This window comes from Tamandua tetradactyla, chromosome 19, assembly GCF_023851605.1.
Source record: "Tamandua tetradactyla isolate mTamTet1 chromosome 19, mTamTet1.pri, whole genome shotgun sequence".
Classification (NCBI taxonomy): Eukaryota; Metazoa; Chordata; class Mammalia; order Pilosa; family Myrmecophagidae; genus Tamandua; species Tamandua tetradactyla.
Window position 1 is genome coordinate 59,490,151 of NC_135345.1, and position 16,781 is coordinate 59,506,931.

Below are 16,781 nucleotides of genomic sequence, written 5' to 3' on the forward strand. Positions count from 1 at the left end.
AACATTATAGGAATTAAATATTGTTGCATGAATGAATGGATGATACATTCAGGAAAGCCTGAAGGAGAAAAAAGCAGAAAGATCAAAGATATTGGCAAATTTGGAAAAGAATAAAATGAAATAAATTCTCAGCCAGCATTTCAAAACCAACTTTAAGAATGTGACACTTTAATCGACACATCTTGGGTAATGTCTCTAGTTATCCCTGTGGACTAAAATGTCTTGCTTCCATTAGAACAGAGTAGTGAAAAAATAGGAATATGAATGCAGCCAGTAAAATATGTTTTTTGAAATTCATCCATCATTTAGGTAATCTTGATTTTCCATATGGGTAGTTAGAGAAATAACATGAAATTTAACCACAACTCAAATCCAGGTTTTGTGACTTGTTCAAAATTGTGACTGAATATGTTTGTGTCAAAGTATTGATCATTAAATAAATAGAAATATACAAAAGCTAATGGTTCTATAATTCTTGAGTCTACATGTAGATTCTGCTACTTTTTATTTTCTTATGCTGTAAATGAGCAATCAGTATATAGATTTTAAAGTATTTATGTTTCTGGAAAACAACCTATGTCATCTGAACCAATAGGTTGGCACAACCTAAATCATAAATCCATCTGTTATTGTGAAAGATTATTTCATTGTTTAAGTTCTCAAATAAATGTAAAAATATCGTAAGCAAAAAAAGTGACATTAAGGGTCTTATTACAAGGTTCTCTCTCTCTCTCTCTCTCCTTTTTTTTTTATAATAAGGAAAGAACTTCATTTATTAATGTTTCTGTGTAAAACAAGCTTTTGTTTTTCTTAAAGAAACATTACCAAAAGGGAATTAGCTCAGCCCATTTCTTCCACACTAATCTACTGCCCACCATAATTCAAATGCTATTTCTAAACATTTTGGAGTTGAAGAGAGAGGGATCAGCTAGTCAGAGTCTGAGAGCACGATAATCTCTGGATTGTACTGTAGAGAACACTCTCCTCTTGTAAGTACTAGGCTGGAGGGCTTGTGATTGGAAGGTTTGTGGGATATTAGGGCTGGAGAAGGACTGCAGGAGGAGCTGGTCACTAGACCATGCCTGAACGAGTCCACCCTTGTCAAGGAATCAGCAACCGGGATCATGGAAGCCAAGGGAGAAGGTGGGCTGGGCAGAGTGCATATCCTCTTCCAATTCTTCTCATACACAGCCCTTTGCCTTTCCACATAGGTGTCTCTCAATGGCCCTGATCCTGTTTGATCCTTCTCCTTCTGAGATTTCTTGCACGGGGGGCTGGAATCTCCTCAGGTATGAGGAGAGACACCTCCACTGAAGGAAGTAGAGGTGACTATGGCTGTCCCATTCTCTGAGACAGTAGTTAGGGGTCCTCTACTTCCTGGAAGTGTTCCTTTCTGCAGGGGAAGGGATGGTATCCAAGAACAAGACCTCCCTGCACCTCAAAGAGCTCTGACATAGGGCTCTCTTCCTCCAGGGGGAAACTCCTCAGGCTCTTCACCATTGCTTTCCACATCTGTGCTGGAGGGGACCAGGGGTTCTACTGACAGTGAAGATGGGGACACTGTGAGTCCTTTGCTTTGCTGTGCCCCTGAAGAACTGCTGTTTCCTTTGCCAGGTTCCAGGTTATGGTCCACTGATCTCTGTGGTGGAGACATGGGGCTTTGTCTCCATTCTTATCTTCCTCATCCTCCCCCTTCTCATCTCCTCCTCATCATCCCCCTGACCTTCCCACATCTGTTGCACATCCTTTTCTTCGGAATCTGTATGCTCTTCTTCCTTTTTTTCCTGAGGAACTTTTTTTCCGTCACACTTTCTTCATTTTCTTCCTCATCTATCTCAACCTTGAAGATGGTAGGGCACTCCTGGGATGCAATTCCACTAGGACCCTGGCCAGAATTCAAGGAGGCTTTGGAGGAATCTACAGAGTGGGAAGAGACGCCTGGGGAGGGGATCTGAGAGTGCCAGGTCAATGCCTGGCTTATCGTCATCTGGAAGATGGCAAAGTTGTAGATGAGGTCGAGGTGACGTCGCTCCTATAAACTGATGCCCACATCTCAGAAGACATTTTGAACCCATGAGCTGGAGCTGCTGTTGCAGGAGGCTGAGACTGTGGCCAGCAGCTGCCTCTTCTGCGGCCTTTAGCACATCTCCATCCTCAGGGAAAGTATCAAGCCCTGGTTTGTTGATGAGCTCCTCAGTGCACTGTTAACCTCTGGGTAGCAGGTGCCAGCCACGGTAGGGGATGCGCTGCTCTACCACGCGGCCTGTGAGTGAAGAGCAGTCTTTCTCTCAAAAGCACCCAAAAAGGCGGATCAGCTTATGCTTTAACCAGAATTTTTACAGGTATGAGGAACCTCCGTAGGTCAGTTCTCAGAGATCCCGCATCTTCTCTTGCAGCCCTCAGACCTCTTCCATGTAGAGCGCCAGCAGATGCTCCAAGCGCTGGATCTGCCTTGGAGAACCTCGGGTCCTTGGGGCCTCAGACGCAGAGGTCTGAGCATTCGTGGGGTTCGACGAGGGTTTTCTGGGATGGTTATCCCCAGAGAGCTCAATGGAAGTGGTGGCAGCAAGGGCCATTTTGGTTGAGTGGGCCCTGAGAATAGTGCAGAGCTAATTGATTCAGACATGGAGCTTAGCTGGCTAGCTACGGGGCCGAGACAGGACCCTAGAAAGAATGTTGCAGAATTCCAAGGCTGAAAACAGAGAACCCGCAAACTGCTTTCGGTTAGAGAGGAATGGGACCACCTCAAGGTAGTCCACCGTCTGTTTCTTACCCAGTTCAAGGAACACGTCAAACAGCTTCTCAACCCCTGAATTTTGCAATATATTAATAATAAAATAAGCCTAAGTGTTTCAGCAATTCCAATCAGTGAACTATTCTATTATTCACAAACTTTAATTAAAATGTCTACCTTATAGAGGTTATGGTGTTAGGCACTGGACCTATAAGAAAGATCAACAGAATGCTTGACCTAAAAGTACTAAATGGATTATTTCCTCTCATCACAGAAGAAATTGATGACATGCTCACAAAAGAAATGAAGTTAGTAATACTATTCAATCATGATTTCTATGATTAAATTAATCTTAACAGTCCTTCTAACGATGCTATGTTCATTATCTGAAATACACATCTTCTAGCATGCTAACTGGTGTTATGAGCACAAATGAGTACATTCTCTGTTAACTTGTATCTAGATAAAACATAGGGAAATATTGTCAAGTTCATTTAGTTCAGTAATTAATAAACCACTCTGAAATCAGCCCAAGTGTTTGAGCAAGTGCAAGTGAGTTAATTGTGAGTTAGTTTGTTAACTTCTCCCTACCCTGCCTCTTAGGTCATTTCTTAAGGATTTAGTTGCTACACATAAGTACAAATCTTACAATGACTACCTGGTGATACCCTTTGATTAAAAGACACCTTCATGTTGCAAAATTTTTATATGATTTTTCTTTATTGTGAGTCTAAGATTAAGAATTTTTAACTCAACTATAAAATGCAGCCTGTACTTACAGAGTGGCTTTAGCAACTACCTCATTCTATATAGAAAAGGCAATATGAGATAAAGCACTTTTATTCTGGAAATAGAATTCTTCATTGGATACTACATTTATTTGTACAAATCTGAGTAATTATAAAGTATTCTTTAAAATTAATATACATATTGAAGAATTAAACATTGTTGATTCTTTCATAAAGTGTCACAGCAGTACAATGTGTCATAGCTATTTGGGGCATTTAGAACTACTAAGGAAAAAATAAATACAAATTGGTGGTACATTTTTAATGTCTCATATTCAATATATATCCTAATGAAAATTTTGTCTATCCGTGAGATGCATCAGTTCATAACTGTCACGAGCGTTATATATTATGTTCTTTCCAGAATAACTTTACTGGACATGCTCAAGATTTTCAGAAAAGTGGACAGCATGAATTTGGGAATTCTGGAAGTGTTCAGAGACACAAAGTCTTAGAGAAATCAATTACTCTCAAACTCCTGGTATTCAGATATGATACACGGTATATATACTGTGTATCATATCTGATACAGATATATCATATATATATATATGATATATATATATGTATATATATGGTACAGATATATCATATATATATATGATATATATATATCATATATATATATACATATATGCTAAAGAAGACAACCAAGTATCCAAATATCCGCATATGGACTGAGCACATTATTAAATTACTGGTGATAATGGGAATAGCTCTATTGTGAAATGTGTTGATGCTACAATTGAAGGGGAAACAATGTTGAATGGGTCAAAAGTTTCCAGACCCCCTTAATAATGTAGTACTCATTGATCCTGTTATAATATTTGAACATGAGCAGATGTGAATTATTGTGAATAATACTGCAGTGAACACTGGTATACAAGTATCTTTCTGAGTCCTTGCTTTAATTTTGTGGGTTTATAACTAGGAGTGGAATTTCTTGGTCATATGGCAATTCTATTCTATTCTCCCATCAACAATGTAAGAGGATTCCTATTTGTTGTTATCCTTGTCAACACATTATTTCCAGGTTTTAAAAATATAATGGCTATGCTAGTGTGTGTGAAATGGTAACTTGTAGGTATAATTTGCATTTCTTTTATGATTAGTGATGTTGGACATCTTTTTATATACTTATTGAATATTATCTTATAAAAATCTATTAAAATCTTTGCCTCTCCCCAAAAAAAGATCTTTGGCCCATTTTGAAATTTGGTTGGCTGTCTTTTTGTTGTTGTATTGTAGAAGTTCTTTATATATTCTGTTCTTTATAAATATTTTCTCTCATTGTGTAGGTTGTCTATTCACTTTCTTGATAATGTCCTTTAATGTACAAAATTTCAATTTTGATGAAGTCACATTTATATGTTTTTTTTCTTTTGTTCACATGCTTTTGTTATAAAGTCTAAGAATACATTGCCTAACAAAGTTCTGAAGATACTTTTCTATATTTTCTACTAGGCTCTTATAGTTTGGGTTCTTTTATTTAGATCATTAAAAACTAATTTTCAGTTAATTTTTGTATATGGTGGGAGTATGGGTCCACATTTACTCTTTTGCATGTTGATGGTCAATTGTTCCAACATCATTTGTTGAAGAGTTTATTCTTTCCCCATTGAGAAAGGATTCTTTTCCCATTTGAATATTGACATCATTATCAAAAATCACCTGGCAATGTGGATTTAATGCTGGACTTTCAATTATGCATGATTTTATGCCAGTACCACATTGTTTCAATAATTCGAGATTTATAATAAGTTTTGAAATCAAGAAGTGAGAGTTCTCTATTGTTGGCTTTTCAGAGACACTTGAAATTCCATATAAATTTGAGCATTAGATTTTCCATTTCTGCAAAAAGACGTTGGAATTTTAAAAGTATCTGCGCTGAATTTATAAACCACTTTAGGCAAGACTGACATCTTAAGAATGTTAAATCTCCAAAACCATGAACATGGACATCTTTCCATTTATTTACATCTTTAATTTTTTCAGCAAATTTCTATAGTTTTCAGTATACAAATCTTTCACCTACTTGGTTTAATGTATCCCTAGGTATTTCATTCTTTTAGATGCTATTGTAAATGTAATTGAATTTTCTTGATTTTTTTCAGATCCAATAACTTCTGTTTGTTTATCTTGCTGAATTCATTTATTAGTTCCAGTAGCATACTCGCAGATTCTTTGGGATTTTCTATATATAGCCTCACATCATCTGCATTTAAAGATAACTTGATTTAATCTTTTGCAATTTGGAGATCTTTTATTTCTTTCTCTTGCCTGGTCTGGCTAAAACTTCCTGTATAATGCTGAATTTACAGTGGTGAGAGTGGGTATTCTTTTCTTGTTCCTGATCTGAGGGAGAAAGCTTTCAGTCTTTTATGATTATGATATTTGATGTGGGTTTTTCATAAATGTCCTAAATCATGTGAAGAAAGTTCCCTTCTATTCCTAGATTTCTGGATGTGTTTATCTTTAAAAGATGTTGAATTCTTTCACATACCTTTTCTGTATGTGAAATGATCATGTGTTTTTATCCCTTCGCTCTATTATTCTGATATGTTACAATGATTGGTTCTCTAATGTTGCACAATACTTGCATTCCTAGAATGAAACCCATTGGGTCATAGTGTGCAATCCTTTTAATATACTGCTGGATTTGGTTTGCCAGTAATTTGTTGAGGATTTTTGTATCTAGATTCACAAGGAATATTCTCTTAATTCTCTATTAATTTTGTCTAGTGTTTCACTATGCCAGAGCCAGGGAGGCTTTGACTTGAGCTTTCCATGTGAACAGAAGAATTACTATCTGAGTATAGGCAAGGCAAAAGATGGAGACAAAGGTGTGCACACCATAATCTCACCAATTACATAAGTCATGCTTCCTCCTGTGGAGAAGATCAAGTGAGGGAGGCATGATCATTAAACAGAATTGCAGAAGATTCTTGTGCAATATTTCCTAAAGAGGCAAAAAGCTAGGGTTGAAAGAATTTCTGTTTTCATTGGCAGATGATCACATAAACCTCCCTCTGCACACAGCTTCCTTGTGACCTCTCTTTCTGAGATGAAACTTAGAAGACAGAGGTTAGTGGGATGAACTACAGCCTTCATCACGTGACTTGGTGAATCTAATAGGACCCAACTCCTAAGTATAATTCTGGAAGTATGGTCACTTGGTATTTCATAGTCAATGTTTGCATCTCCACCATGTATTCAGGAACAGAAGAGAAGCCTTTTTTTTTTTAAAGGCATAGAGTTCTTAGCTTTGGATAGCATGCCCTTGATTCAGAATCCCAGGGGCAGGCATTGTGAGTCCTCCACTGGGGCTTTGTCATAAGCAGCACACTATTTTTTTAATTACTTATTTTTATTGATATATATTATACATTCACATACCACATAATCATCCACATGTACAATCAGTAGTGCACAATACCATCATACAGCTATGCATTTATCACCAATCAACATTTTTTCTTTTTTTGTGAAAAATAACATATACAAAAAGCAATCAATTTCAAAGCACACCACAACAATTAGTTGTAGAACAAATTTCAGACTTAGGTATGGGTTACAGTTCCACAATTTTAGTTTTCTCTTCTAGATGCTCTAAGATACTGGAGACTAAGAGAAATCTCAACATAATTATTCAGCAATCATACTCATTTGTTAAATCCTACTTCTCTGTATAACTCCACTATCATCTCTGATCTTTCTCCCACTCTTTAGGGGTATTTGGGCTATGCTCATTCTAAATTTTTCATGTTGGAAAGACCTGTTGATAATATGGGATAGGGGGATCTAACTAGTTGAAGTTCTGGGGAGACTGGCCTCTGTATTTCAGATCTTATCTGGTCCAGGGTCCCGTATGGAAGTTGTAGGTTTCTAGAAAGTTACCCTCATGTATGGAACCTTTGTAGAATACTATATATTGCCCTAGTAGCTCTTTAGGATTGGCAGGAATGGTTTTGGTCGGGGTTTGGCGAGTATGGTAGGTAGCAATGTCTAACTGAAGCTTGATAAAAGTGACCTCCGGAGTAGCCTCTAAACTCTCTGTGAACTCTATTAGCCACTGATACCTTATTTGATACATTTGTTTTTGCCCTTTTGATCAGGATGGCATTGTTGATCCCATAGTTTTAGGGCCAGCCTCATCCCTGGGAATCATTTCCCACACTGCCAAGGAGATTGTCACCCCTGGATGTCATGTCCCACATAGGGGGGAGGGCAATGATTTCACATGCAGAGTTGGGCTTAGAGAGAGAGAGAGACCACATGTGAGCAATGAAAGAGGCCCTCAGGAAATAATTCTCAAACATACCTATAGATTGGCTAAGCTTCTCCACCACCATACATATACTTCATAAGAGCAAGCCTCAAGATGAAGGGCTTGGTCTATGGATTTGTGTGTCCCTAATATTTGACACAATATCAAGGGATTCCTTGGTGGTAGAATTTAATAGTTCCATATTTTTCCACATATCCCTCACAGGACTTTGCCAATATTTTTTGATTATCTGCTTTAGTATACTCTGGGATGTATCCAGAGTATCCAAGCATTTCATTAAACTATACAGGATTAAAGCCCCTCATTTTTATTCTGGGTTGTCTGTGTTTGGATCATTTTCAATGATCTATCCAGACAGATTGAGTTAGATTATGTGCCGCACAAAACTTAGGTTCTAGACAAAATAAACCTCCCTTTAGTCTCAAGGAATAAATGACATTCTAAAATATAACAATGTGTTCATTAACCCTGTGTTCTAAACTATCTTAATTCTGACCTGATCAGCTTTGTTCTTGTCTCTAAACACCAGATTATACATATATAAAATAACCTCCCAAATTCCAAAATAACAACTACCACTCCAGACTAAATGTGACTGTTATAAGAGCTTACAGTCTGTGGATGAGACCATACAATGTTTGCTTTTTGTTTTTGGTCTATTTTCCCTCACCAAATGTCCCGCAGGTTCATTCACAATTTTGCATTCCTCCCAACTTCATTCCTTTTTGTAACCAGCACAATTTTCCATCACTTGCACAGACCATCATTTGCCAATTTACTTCTCAGTCAATGCATCTTTCAGTTACCTCCATCCATTGAACATCAGGTATAATGTCTAAAGTTAACAGTCCATCAACACTCTCAATTTTACATAATTTCATTGTTTCCAAGAGAAAGATAACAATCAAACATGCCATCACCAAATAGAAAATTTAAACCTCCCCTTAACTCTTGTCTTTTTCCCCATTATTTACCCCTGGTGTTTCTGTGGTACTGTTGATGTTTTTTTTTTTTCTGTTAAACTGAGCCCATATATATGCCTATACCCCAAATTTGTACACTCTTTGTACAAGAGTCATGCGTTTGTAGTAGTTCATGCAAGAACTTATTTGTATTTGTAGTGTTAATCAGTGGGACAGATAGGTCTATACAACCCCTTTCAATCATGCTCACTTTCAATATGGTAATATTACTTATAGACCCACTAGAGAACCACCTTCACTTCTATCTATTCCTTTACATTTAAACTCAATCTCTCTGATTTTATTTTTACCATGGTTGTAAAAGGGGAATCATACAGTGTCTGTTCTTTTGTATCTGGCTTGCTTCACTCAGCATTATGTCCTCAGGGCTCATCCATCTTGTCACGTGCTTCAGGACATCATTTTGTCTTACTACTGTATAATATTTCATCATAAGTATATTCTACATTTGGTTAATCGGCTTGGATTTGGCATTTGAATTGTTTCCATCTTTTGGTGATTGTGAATAATGCTTCTATGAACATCGGTGTGCAAATGTCAAGTAGTTTTATTCCCGGGTCATAGGGCAACTCAACAATTAGTTTCCTAAAGAACAGCTACACTATCTTCTATAGCTGCTGTGCTATTACACATTCTCATTAGCAGTGCATGTGTCCCAATTTCTTCACATCCTCTCCAACATTTGTAGTTTTCTGTTTGTTCAATAGCAGCCATTCTTATAGGTGTGAAGTGGTATCTCAGTGTAGTCTTGATCTGCATTTCCCTTATAGTTAATAAAAATGAGCAACTCTTCATGTGCTGTTGAGCCATCTGTATTTGCTCTTCAGAAAAGTGCCTATTCATATTTTTAGCCCATTTTCTAATTGGGTTGTTTGTTCTTTTGTTGTTGAGTTTTATGATTTCTTTATGTATACAGATTATCAAACCATTATGTGATGTGTGATTTCCAAAAATTTTCTCCTATTACATTTGGCTACCTTTTCACCTTTTTGACAAAGTATTTTGAGGCACAAAAGTATTTTATTTCAAGGAGGTCCCATTTATCTATATTTTCTTTTGTTACTTGTGCTTTGGGTATGAAGTTTAGGAATCTCCCTCCTATTACTACATATTGAATACGTTTTCCCACATTTTCTTCTTAGAATTTTATGGCACTAGCTCTTATAGATAGGTGTTTGGCCCACTTTGAGTTAATTTTTGTCAAGTGTGCAAGGTAAGGATCCTGTTTCATTCATTTAGCTATTGCTATCCAGTTCTCCATGCTTATTTATTAAAAAGTCTATTTTGTCTCAGTTCAGTGGATTTGGGCAAAGATCATTTGACCACAGATTTGGTGGTCTATTTCTGCACTCTCAGTTTGATTCCATTGGTCAATACTTCTATCTCTGTGCCAGTACCATGCTTTTTTTGACCACTGTGGCTTTATAATAAGTCTCAAAATCAAGAAGTGTTAATTCTCCCACTTCTTTCTTCCTTTTTAATGATGTTTTTAGCTAATCAGGGTCTCTTTCCCTTCCAGTTAAATTTGGTAATTAGCTTTTCCAAGTCTTTAAAGTAGGTTGTCGGAATTTTGATTGGTACTGCATTGAAGTAGATTGATTTTGTTAGAATTGTCATCTTAATTAGATTTATCCTTCTTATCCATGAGAAGGGAATGTCTTTTCACCTATTTTGATCTTTGATTTCTTTTAGCACTGTTATGTTGTTTTCTGTGTAAAAGTCCTTTACACACTTAGTTAAGCTCATTCATAGATACTTGATTCTTTTACTTGCTGTTTTGAGTAGAATTTTGTCCTTAATTGACTCCTTAGTTAGGTCATTTCTTGTGTATAGAAACATTACTGATTTTTGAACATTAATTTTATACTCTGCCACCTTGCTGAATTTGTTTATTAGCTCAAGTAACTTTGTTGTTGATTTGTCAGGAGCTCCCAAGTATAACATCATATCATCTCCATGACATGCAGAGAGCTTTCAGTCTCTCTCCATTGAATATGATGCTAGCTATGTGTTTGCAATATATGCCCTTTATCATATTGAGAAAGTTACCTTTGATTCTTATCTTTCAAAGTGTTTTTATTGGAAAAGGATGTTGAATTTTGTTGATTGCTTTTTCAGCATCAATAAAGATGATCATGTGATTTTTCCCTTTTGATTTGTTAATGTGCTGAATTATATAAATTGATATTTTTGCATTGAATCATCCTTGCATTCATGGTATAAACCCCACTTGGTCATGATGCATAATTCTTTTAATGTGTTATTGGATTTGATTTGCTAGTATTTTCTGGAGAAACTTTGCATTTACTTTCATTAAGGGTATGGGCCTGTAGTTTTCCTTTCTTATAGCATTAAAATGCCATTAAAATGATGTTACTTCATAAAATTAGTTAAGTAGTGGTCCTTTTTCTTCAATTTTTTGGAAAAGTTGATTGGTGTTAGTGCTTTTTACAATGCTTGATAAAATTTCCCTCTGAAGCCATCTGGCCTAGGGATTTTCTTTGTAGGAAGATATTTGATGACTGATTGAGTCTCTTTACTTATAATTGATTTGTTGAGATCTTCTATTTCTTCTTAAGTCAATGTTGCTTGTTAATGTGTTTCCAGGAATTTGTCCATTTCATCTAAGTTGTCTCGTTTGTTTGCATATAGTTGTTCATAGAGTCCTCTTATGATATTTTTTTATTTCTTCAGGATCTTTGGTAATGACCCCCATTTCATTTCTGATATTATTTGCATCCTTTTTTGTTTATTTTTTGTCAGCCTTGTTAATGGTACATTGATTTGACTGATTTTCTCCATGAATCAAGTTTTTATTGTTTCTTTCTGCTATTTTTTTTTTGTTCTCCCATTCATTTGGCTTTGCTTTAATCTTTGTTATTTTCCTTCCTTTATTTACTTTGTGGCTAATTTGTTATTCTTTCTCAAATTCCTTCAGGTGAGCAATTAAGCTCTCAGTTTTTGCTCTTTCTTCTTTTTTAATTTAGGCATTTATGACAATAAATTTCCCTTTCAGTGCAGCCTTTGCCACATCCCATAAGTTCTGATATGTTGTACCTTTATTTTCATTTGTCTCCAGATAGCTACCAATTTATCTAGAAATTTCTTCTTTGATCTATTTTTTTTTTTTTTTACACATGTGCAGGCACCAGGAATCAAACCCAGGTCTCCGGCATAGTAAGCGAGATCCATTTGTTTTTTAAGAGTGTGTTATTTAATCTCCATGTATTTGTGAAAGTTCTTATCCTTTGATGGTTATTGTTTTCCATTTTCATTCCATTGTGGTCAGAGAGGTTGCTTTGAATGAGTTCAATGTTTTTAAATTTGTAAAGATCTGTTTTGTGCCTCAATATATGATCTATCCTGGAGAATGTCCCATAAGCACTACAGAAGAATGTTTATCCTGGTGGGTGATTTTTTTTTTTTTTTTTTTTTTGGTGTGTGTGTGTGTGTGTGTGTGATGATTTGTATGTGTCTGTTAGGTCTAATTCATTTATCAAATTGGTTAAGTCTTCTATTTACTTGTTGGTCCTCTGTCTGGTTGTTCTATTTATAGAGGAGAGTGTTGTACTGAAGTCTCCTTCTATTATTGTTGAAACATCTATCACTCCCTTCAGTTTTGTCAATTCTGTCCTATGTAGTGTGGAGCTCCTTGATTGGGGCATTAACATTTATGATTGCTATTTCTTCTTTGTGAACTTAATATATAATGTCCTTCTTTGTCTCTTATGATTATCATTACATTTAAAGTCTATATATTTTAGATATTTGTATAGCTACTCCTGCTTTCTTTTGGTTACAGCTTGTACGGAGCATCTTTTTCTACTCTTTCATTTTCAATCTATTTGTACCCTTGTGTTTAAAATGAGTCTCTTGTAAGCAACATATAGCTGGATTATATTTCTTAACCCATTCTGCCAATCTGCATCTTATAATTTGTGTTTAATCTGTTAACATTCAAAGTTTTTAATGTAAAGGTGTTTCTTAAATCCACCATCTTATATTTTGGATTTTATTTGTCAGATCTATATATACATTTCCCTCTTTCTCTTTTTATCCTTTAAGTTACACTTACAGGTACTCTTCAGTTCTGTGCTCTCCTCCTGACCTTTCTCTCTTGTCTCTTTTTTCAACCATCAGAACTCCCTTAAGTATTTCTTTAAGGTCAATCTCTTGTTGACAAATTCTTTCAGCATTTGTTTGTCTGTGAAAAATTTTAATCTCTCTCTCAGTTTTGAAGGACTATTTCGCTAAGTACAGAATTCTTAGCTAGAAGTCTTTCTCCTTCAGGATCTTAAATATGTCATACTATTGCATTTTCACCTCCATCGTGCCGGCTGATAGACTGAACTCAGTTTTATGTGGTTTCCCTCGCATGTAGTAGATTGTTTTTCTCTAGCTGCTTTCAAGATTTTCCACTTCTTTTCAACATTTGACCAAATATTAGTATGTGTCTTGAGGAAGGCTTATTTAGATTTGCTCTATTTGGAGTTCGTTGGGCTTCCTTGATTTGCATTTTTGTGTCCTTTAAAAGGGTTGGAAAGTTTTTTCCCATTATATCCTCAACTAATTTTACTACCCTTTTATTCTTCTCTTCTCCTTCTGGGACACCAGTGATTCCTGTAATTGTGTGCTTTGTTTTGGTCATTTCCCTGAGAGCCAATTCAATTTATTCCATCTTTTTTGCTCTTTGCTCTTCTGGCAGCACACTATTTTTTCCCACCACTGAAAGCTCCAACATCACAGGTTCCATATTTTTCACCCATCCCTCAAGAGATTAAAAGCAATCTTGGACCTAGCACAAACCCATTTTGTATTTCAGGCCTTACTCAATACCAGCCAGTTTCCATGTCACACCATACCTGGGCCAGAATAGTTTTCCAAATGTGGAATGCATTGGCTTCACAACCCCAGAAGTTTCACTGGGGTCTTGTCTTCCTTACTTTTGGAAAAGGGTGTAAGGTACAAATATTTATCTTTCACTTGGGAGAAATACCCCCAGTCTACTCTACATTCCTGAATTTCTAAAAACTTCACTGAAGTGACAAGTCCCTGAATCTTTGTAGGGTTTAATCTACTACCCTCTGAGTAGTATGCCTTATCTAACTCTCCAGTGTACCAAGCACTTTTTTCTTGGCCTATTTGGTCAGCATGGTACTAGAGATATAACAGATTACTATTATGTTCTGTGAGATATTAAGTTAGCCCTAATTTCTCTGGACAATGTTATGACAGAGTATGGGGGAATTAACATAGGACTTACTACATTATTCTAATAAAATATAAAAGGATTTTGCCAAATCACTGGCTATGTACCATGTGCATGAGGCATTAATAATCCATACTAGCATGTCCTACAGACAGCTGATTTGAAACTATTACTTAGTTGAACTTGTGATAGACCACAGTCATTATCTAGTATCCATCTGATGTTTTAAATGTCCAGACTGGTAAATGTAATAGAGTAAAATCAAGGACTTGAAACTTACGTTCTTTAGGTTTCTAACAAAATCATTTATCTTCACTCCCTTGATCCCCCACCCAGAATGTGATACTGTTTCTGTATGTTTGTTTTATTTATTAATTTTTCTGGGAGGATGCATTTTCAAAATTGTCCACTTAACGTTTCCACTATATTTTTACTTGCCCTCTCCCCCTTTCCAAATAAGTTAAACACCCAATATGAGGTTTAACTCTGACTGCCTACTTTATCATTTCCAGTTGTATATTGAGAAGGCTTACAGACATTGATAATATAAATACTGATCTTTGAGTATTGGAGCAACGTTGGAACATGGGAAAAGAGATGCAATTGTAAAATATTATCTGAAGCATATTGCACTAAAATTCTGATTCCACTACAAATGTATGACCTCTAAAATCAATATAATTATTGATCATTGCCTCTTACATTTATAACTCATCAACAATATTTATAATTTATCATGCATGTTGGCATTCCAACATTCATATTGTTATCAGATCAGCAGCAAAAACACACCATCTTAATTGTTAGAATATTTTCATTATTTGTTTATTGCCTTTTTCTTTCCATAATAAAAAATTATATTTGATAAATATTTCCTAGAATTATTATTGTTGTCTGTCTAGTGAATTTCACTCTCCTTCATGGTTACAAGGTCTACCATTACAAAGATGAACTGTGTTCATTTTCATAACCAATAAATTCATTCTTAAAGGGGGCAAATCTATGCACATTTTAAAGAATGATGTAAACCCATTAAGGCTAAAGCACTTGCAACCTGTGGCCTCAAATTAAATACCAAACAATAAATACTCTCATTTGCATGCATTCTTAAAACATAAATCCATAATTATGCCTCAGCAAGCAAAACCAACTAAAGGCTCTTCTCCCTGGAAGCTCTTAGAATATTCCCCTGAACAGACTCCTTTTCATTGCATACACTTATTATTGGCCCAAACATCATTGTCAAATCTTGTCAACTTTTACTTTTTTAGAGGGGAGTTCTTTCCATCTAGAAACTCCATTCCCACAAGTGAAATCTGGTCTCTTTCCACAAATGGGCAGAATGAATTGGAGCCTCAGAGTGTATGCTGTCAAAACACAGGTGCATTTTGTACTTGGGAGCTTTATATGTGGTAGCTTTTGTCAATGTTTTACAGAAATTCCAGATGTTTGTTTTAAAACCACAAATTCCTGTATCTTACACTCAGAAACCAGACCCAGAAATTGAATCAGAATATCTGACAGAAGGTACCTATACCTTTAAGCCACACAGGGATATCTAATGCAGTCTGTCAAAGAAGTGGTGTTCCGAATCCTTGCTCTGTGTTCACCCAAACAGTGTTTCATTATCAGAAGGTATTTTCACCCAACAGTGCAGACTGAAAAGCTATAATATACTGACTTTCCTCCAGGAGATATTCAGTTCATGGTCTCTTCTCTCTGATCTTGTAAATTTTGTATCAGTGATATATTTCATGATGTAGGACTTTCTGATTTTGACGTACACAGTTATAACAATTTTGCCCTGAATAAATAAATGTCTGTAACATGCATAACATATAGTCTTACTAGGTAATTAGAATGCAAATGTAACTAAATTTTGGAAAATCCCTGTGGGGGAAAATAGTTATATGCAATCTTTTTTTTATTTGTAAAATGGTAGCAAACTATCATAGGGCAAAATTAAAAGGAGATTTTGTAAGAAAAAAAAGGCATTTAATCTTAACTAGATGTTTCATCTGTGGCCTAGGGGAAACAATAATGTGTTTGAGATTAAATGGATTTTTAATCCTGGACTTTTTTTTTTTCACTTCTTTTACTTGACAGAGAGAATTTATTAGGGATAATCATCCCTTACAATTATAAAGTATATTTCACTTTACAACGTGATTTCCCATGAATTACTTAATTTTATAGAAATCAGTATACAACTCATTTATATTGAACTTTGTTGTCAGAATGTTCTTGAGTTCTTTTACCCGCTATTACTAATGATTGAAATGCTTTATACATCTCCATACCTTTTGGTGACTTGTTCAACCTTAGATTTCCTTCAATTTCTAATTTAAAATTTTCCTTTTCAGGAATATATTCCTCTACGTCCTGCATCTGGTTAAGAACCTTGTGATATAATCTTATGCAATGGTGAATCAGAACTTATAGTACCCAATTTTTAAACAACACTGTGGTTTTCCAGTTCTTGGTCTGTCTGAACCAGTGGGCTACAAGTCCTTTATAAACTGAGACTATTACTTATTCAACATCTGTCCCACTGCCAGCATTATGCCAGTGTTTAGAAGATTTTCAATTGAATCTCTTCTAAATTCATATATACATATATATACGTTATTTTTGAATGAATTATTTTTGAAGTGTGAGTGAAGTAAAGATGTTAATATAAATAATATAGCGTATGTATGGCTCAAAGTTTCCAAATGGGAGGGATGCTGCCTTATTTAAATTGTATTCTGAGTGGATTATGAGAAAGAACCTTTAACGT

The 16,781-nt window shown here is 35.6% G+C and overlaps 1 pseudogene; it reads right to left on the minus strand.

Moving 5' to 3' along the window:
* Positions 1-928: 928 nt before the first annotated feature.
* On the minus strand, positions 929-16,390 carry LOC143663406 (death domain-associated protein 6 pseudogene; annotated as a pseudogene).
* Positions 16,391-16,781: the final 391 nt, after the last annotated feature.